Below are 6000 nucleotides of genomic sequence, written 5' to 3'. Positions count from 1 at the left end.
GCACTGAGCTACGTTTTATAGGCGTTCGTGACGGGCTTTGCGCCAAGATTAAACCCAATACTTAATAGAATATGGGATGAAATGATACGACGCTGAACTGGGTTAAACATTTAAAGGATTGTTTGTATGTTCTTTGTCAAATTAAATCACAGGTGGTTCAATAAAATACAGCTGTGGAAAAAAGTTTTCAGACACATGCATTTGTGTAATATTTTTATTAAGAATCACTCTTGGATCTTCAAGTGCAATTTTTTTAGTACAGTCACAGATAAAATACTAAACAAATCCTGAAACAGCCATTAAAAACTGAAAATTGATTAGTTCCATAAAAATACAGAGAAAGATTGAATATTGGGTCATTTTGGTACCAGTGATCCACTAATGAAGGACGTGCTTTTTATCATAAGACACATTTTTCTGCTGCCGTGCTTCATGTAAAGCCAGTACATTTGAAAGTTCTTCAGAGACAAAAACGGGTAAAATAAGGAACCTAGCGCGGATGAAATGTGTCGCTAGTTGTTGTTTTAAGGTGCAGAACCTCTCATTTCAACCATCATGACAGTCTTTTCTGGAGGTTCCAGTGTTTGTGGGACAGCTGAGCCTTCAGCTTTTCCTTGTCTCTTTTTCTTCCAGGCAAAACAGACGAGAATCCCAATTAACAAGAGAATTATCACAGCTGCTTTCAACGCACATATGATGGACATGTGACCTGTTCAGAGACACAAACGTCACATGTCAGGGTGAAGCTGTGACAGGAGACACCAACATGATTACCAAGTTATTTCTCATCATGTTGTCACTCACCACAGGCAGAGATCCTCTCTCCTCTGGAGACATTACTGATGTGATTCCTGACTGAACAGACCAGATGTCCTGAGACGTCTTGTTTCAGAGTGATGACGTTAGTCTCGTTATTTCCAGAGAGGAGCTCAGAATCTGTCACTGAGTGTCCATCCAGAGTCCAGCTGTACTGAGGACTGTCCCCTCCACCAGAGGAGCAGGACACCCACTTGTCTCCATGGGACAGACACTCAGAGACCAGATGGACAGAGGACACCGGAGCTGAGAGAAACACACACACATGACTTTTGATAACAAGATAATTATCTCTTAATAAATAAATACAGAAACATGCAGAATATAAAGTATATTATTTAGACTCTGACTGTAACAGTAATGAAGGAGGATTCAGTTCAGGACTGTTATATTTGTTTTCACTAGTGAACCTAAAAACTGGTAAGTGGATGTAAGATATCTTTGTTTGTACACAAATATATACAATTTGAGATTTTGATCTGTCAATATGACTTAATTTCCCAGGAGTAGAAAAAAAAGTATTTTACCTTCAATAAACAACTGTAGAGTCTGTTCTGGTAATTTTGATCCATTTGAGTCAAAGATTATCAGATCATATTGACCACTGTCATTCCTGCTCAGTTCATTGATCCTAAATGTTCCATCACTGAGATTAAAGACAGATCTGTCTTTTATCACATTAGTTACAATAATTTTGTTTTTCCATGTTAATATTACTGATGTTCCCTTTTTCACATAACATCTATATGTTTCTAAGGCGTTGTCCATCAGTCTGATGACCACAGTTCCTCCCAAAGCTCCACAACACTGAGCTCCACTCTGTCTGCCATCACAGTAAGTTTCTCCACCTGTGAATTAAAACATTGAGAGTATTTCATTTCTACCACTATGAAGCATAATTGTTGCAATATTTCAGTCACATGCATTGACCTAAAACAGACTTAGTGGGTTTTTCTGTCTCAGACTAAACAGTCAATCAAACATGTATTTCTGCTGCTGAGCATTTCACAGGTCAGTGGCTGGAAAACTGCTGTGATTCATTTAACAACATTAATCTGTTAAACAGAGTTTTTACATTAGTTGAATTCAACCAGTAATTACAGGCCTGTGTGTGTCAAACTGAGTTAAACCCACCAAATTATCTGTTGGTTCATTTTATGAATAAATGTGAATAAAATGATTAATAACGTAGAATCATTTCTAAGACATCAGCATACATCCTACACTGAACAGTCTCCTTTTACTGATCATCTTCACAAGAAGAGGTTTTACAAACACTGAACACAAGGGGGCAACAACAAGGAAGTGAACATAACTTAACTAAACAAAAAAAGAAACCTCACAGTATTTTAAACATCCAAACAACCTGACACCACTAACAACACGGTTGACAAGACAGATACTAAGAAAAACATTCATCCATTCAACAAAGTTATAGTCGACCATTAAACTGGATCTTTTGATTGTCAACATGTAGACTGAATATTTTTTATCATGAGGAAACAGATATAAAGTCTCCATTTCTATCACAATGGAAAGCTGTCAACTGGAAATATATAATCATTTCAACTCTTTAAAATGATCTTCTCTTCTCTTTCTTTGTTCTTTTTATTTGTTTTTTCCTTTTTCCATTTCTGGACAGCCACATGAAAATGTTTTTAACTCGTGTCAACATGAAGTCAACAGCACAGCATTTATGAACCAGTAGAGGGAAACCTCTGACCTGCTAATAGGAGCCAAGATGTTTTATTCAAAGTCAAGTTCATCTTCAGCAGTCATGAAATGTACAATGTTGAACCATGGATAGAGGTCCCACAGTTGGACCTAAGGCTGACCCATTACTGACACAGGTCAGGAAAGGAAATCTTCATGACTGCACATGGGCAAAGGAATAAACTCAACTGCAGTCCTTACAGTCCTGTGGCCTATCCACAACAGAACCAATGACAGTATGCAGACAGGAAGTTGGTCTCATGCAACACAATCAAAATTATGAAACATTTGATTTAAATTATTAACAACCCAAAGACACATCCATATTCCAGTACTCGCAATTAAATATTTACATTGAAGAAACACAGTATTGTGAGGAACACTGTTCACAGCTGACTGACAAACACAAATAATCGATCTTGTGACTATGTGAAAATATATATATTTGTGGATGTATTTAACAGAATCTGAATTTATCAAAGACAAAAACAACCAGTGCTGGTTTTCAGTAGAGAAAAAAAGAACAAAAAAGTAAAGATAGAAAAAAACATCTCACCATGAGAGACTCCAAGTAGCGTCAACAACAGTCCAAACACAACTTTCATGTCTCCTCTCAGTTCAGCCTCTGTTGAGTCAGTCTGCAGCTTTAGAAAGTTTATCTAATTATCACACTACAAGTGTCCCTTACTCTCCAGTGTGCTGTGTTAGCCGCAGAGGTCTGTAAGAAATAGCACTATCATAATGGTTTTGTGTGCTGAGAGCAGGAAATTCAGTGGTAATAACTTGACTTTCCTTTTACAGACATCATCTGAACCTTCTGACATGACGAAAGAGAGCGAAGGATTCTTCATTTAGAGCTGGACTAAAAACTCAATCAGCATTGTGTGTGGAGTCATTTGGCTTCAAAAGAAAAGGATGTTAATTTGAATAAACCTTAAAATAAATCATAATATAGACCCATGTTTCAGTTCTTCCTGTGGTTACATTTAGTGGCCATACACATTACATACTGTACACCATAGGTCTTCAACACAGAGTATGCAACCCCTAGGGGATTTGCGGAGGTACTGCAGGGGGGTTCGCAAAATCTTTGGTTGATTAGAATTTTACATATATATATATTATTTTAATTTTCTGCCACAAATTTAAATTCATTTAAATACATATTAGCATGAATCCAACATATTTTAGTAAAGGAATAAATGGAAGATTTTATCTTTCAATCAGCATTCCACTCATACGGAAGCTGTCTCAACAGTGCACTGTTTCACACAGAGCGCCTACTATTGTGCCCCAGCCACTCAAACGACCAAGCAAGCAGGACAAGTGTCCTGCTTCCACCGACCGCTGGCAATCAGTCAGTACGCACACACACACAGAGCAGCGATCTGATGTAAACATCAGTATTAACTGTAAAAAGTTCATCAGCAGATCTCCGTTAAACAGTGGTGTGGTGTAATGAACTGCTGTGAAACCTGTTGCTTGGTGAACACAGGTGTGTCTGTGTGGATGAAAGGGGCTGTTTTGGTCAGACAGGTATCTTAATGAGAGAGACTCTGGTGATGAAGTTTATTACACTTAATACTGATGTTTACATTTGATCGCTGCTGCTGCTGCCTCTACATGTCTTTCCAACCACCTTTAGGGAGGCCCAGCTTGCAGAACTTTGAGAACCCCTGAATCAGACAATACTCACATTCAAACTGGAGGAAACGTGACTTCAGGCAGTCGTTGCTCCAGTGAGTGTCCTCATTTGTGATGCTTTGCTGAGGCCTTTACTGCCACTGACATAAAGCCCCTGATCACTGTGAGTCACTTCTTTTAGGACCAACGATTTATCTCTGGTCCACTTGAACCGTGGATCCTTCACCTGCAGACGAACAGTTAACAGGTTTAGGCAGCGCAACATCCAAACACAACAACAAGCATGGACACGCTTCCACTCACAGTGGTCTTATCCAGCAGGACACGTCTCGGCCCATCGGGGCTTGGCGTGAAAGTCACAATCCTCGATGTGGAGTCCACTGGCAGACTAAATTCCTTCCCGATGCACACCGTCTGGACTTTTTCTCTTTCACCTGTCAGTGTGAAAAGGAAAGTGAGCGACCTCTGCGGTGACTAGTTCTGTAGGTGAAAGATGAAATATTCATGTCGACTCACCTAATAAGTCCCAACCTGCAGGTCGAGTATAAATAACATAATTAGTGGACTTCTCCACCTCACTGAGAAAGTTACAGTTCAGTTTTCTATGGGTAGAGTTTACAGTCAGATGTATAAAGGGAGTTACTGGCTGCACAGCAATGACAACCTCCTCAAGGTATATCAACGAATCATTGAAACGTGTCAAGTTTGAACTGATTTGTCTTTTTCAAGCTTTAATTCAGCAGTGTTAAAAGTGACGAGTGCATTGTTAGAAATGACCAACTCTGCTAACTCTCGATGCTTTCAATAAAAAAACACTTCATTGCACAATTTATCTGGTATTGATCGTATTTACTTCTGACATATGTATAAGTATATTTCTTTTGTCTTTATTGTGCAATGAGACAGTGACAATGACAAAACAGTGACGGTGCTGCGACATGGACAGACAAAACAAAACAAATGAAAAAGAGAAAATAATATTTATGGTCATATATGCGTGTGTGTATGTTTGCATAAAAGTGATATTTAAGACAGTAATAATCCTAGTTACAGAGCTTGCAATAGAAATTTGTCAAGACAAAGAATTTCATTATATTTCATTCTATTCTGTACTGATCTTCATTTGTGTTAAATGACTGCATAATGTATGATTTTCCTCAAAAAAAAGTGAATCAGTGAATTGCAACACTGCAGATTCCAGGATTTAAGTGAAAAATAAATAAGATAAAATAAATAAAGAGTGATTAGCACTAAAGGGGACAAATCGAGTTCCTGATTTTTAATTCGAATGTTTTTATTTTCTATTGAGGAAATCGGGAGCCTGAAATCAAGTGACAACCTTTATTGATTTATTTATTGACTGAGAAACCATTATTAGTGACTTCTCAATATATTTATACTTAAACCTGCTAATAATTTAGCTGTTGGCTAATTAGAGTAGGATGCTAACACCAACACTGTGATAAAAAAAGGGAATAATCAGATCTGGCCCCCTTGTTCCTAAGGACTTACAGAAATCAAAAACACAGGTTGCATAAGATCCCAAATGAATACTGCTGCAATTAAATTACTTTTAAAACCAGATAAAGACCCAACACTCCCTTCCAGCTATCGCCCTCTGTCATTGATTAATACAGATATCAAAATTATTTCCAAAGCACTAGCATCTAGACTAGAGAAAGTAATTTCATCAATAATTCTCAATGACCAAACAGGTTTCATCATAGGCCGACAATCTACAAATAACGTTAGACGGCTCCTTAACCTGATCAGCATGTCCCAGCGTAGAAATACAGAAGCCATTGTTTTATCACTGGACGCTGAGAA

At 38.0% G+C, this 6000-nt stretch overlaps 1 long non-coding RNA gene across 1 annotated transcript; it reads right to left on the bottom strand.

Moving 5' to 3' along the window:
* Window positions 1-351: 351 nt before the first annotated feature.
* Window positions 352-4978, bottom strand: LOC125008263. The gene is made up of 4 exons (XR_007112865.1): window positions 4477-4978; window positions 4226-4399; window positions 1344-1664; window positions 352-709 (listed from the first exon to the last, which is right to left on the bottom strand). It is a non-coding gene; the product is annotated as an uncharacterized LOC125008263 (long non-coding RNA).
* Window positions 4979-6000: the final 1022 nt, after the last annotated feature.

The sequence above is a fragment of the Mugil cephalus genome, chromosome 5 (assembly GCF_022458985.1).
Source record: "Mugil cephalus isolate CIBA_MC_2020 chromosome 5, CIBA_Mcephalus_1.1, whole genome shotgun sequence".
Classification (NCBI taxonomy): domain Eukaryota; kingdom Metazoa; phylum Chordata; class Actinopteri; order Mugiliformes; family Mugilidae; genus Mugil; species Mugil cephalus.
This window is presented reverse-complemented; position numbering and strand designations above follow the sequence as displayed.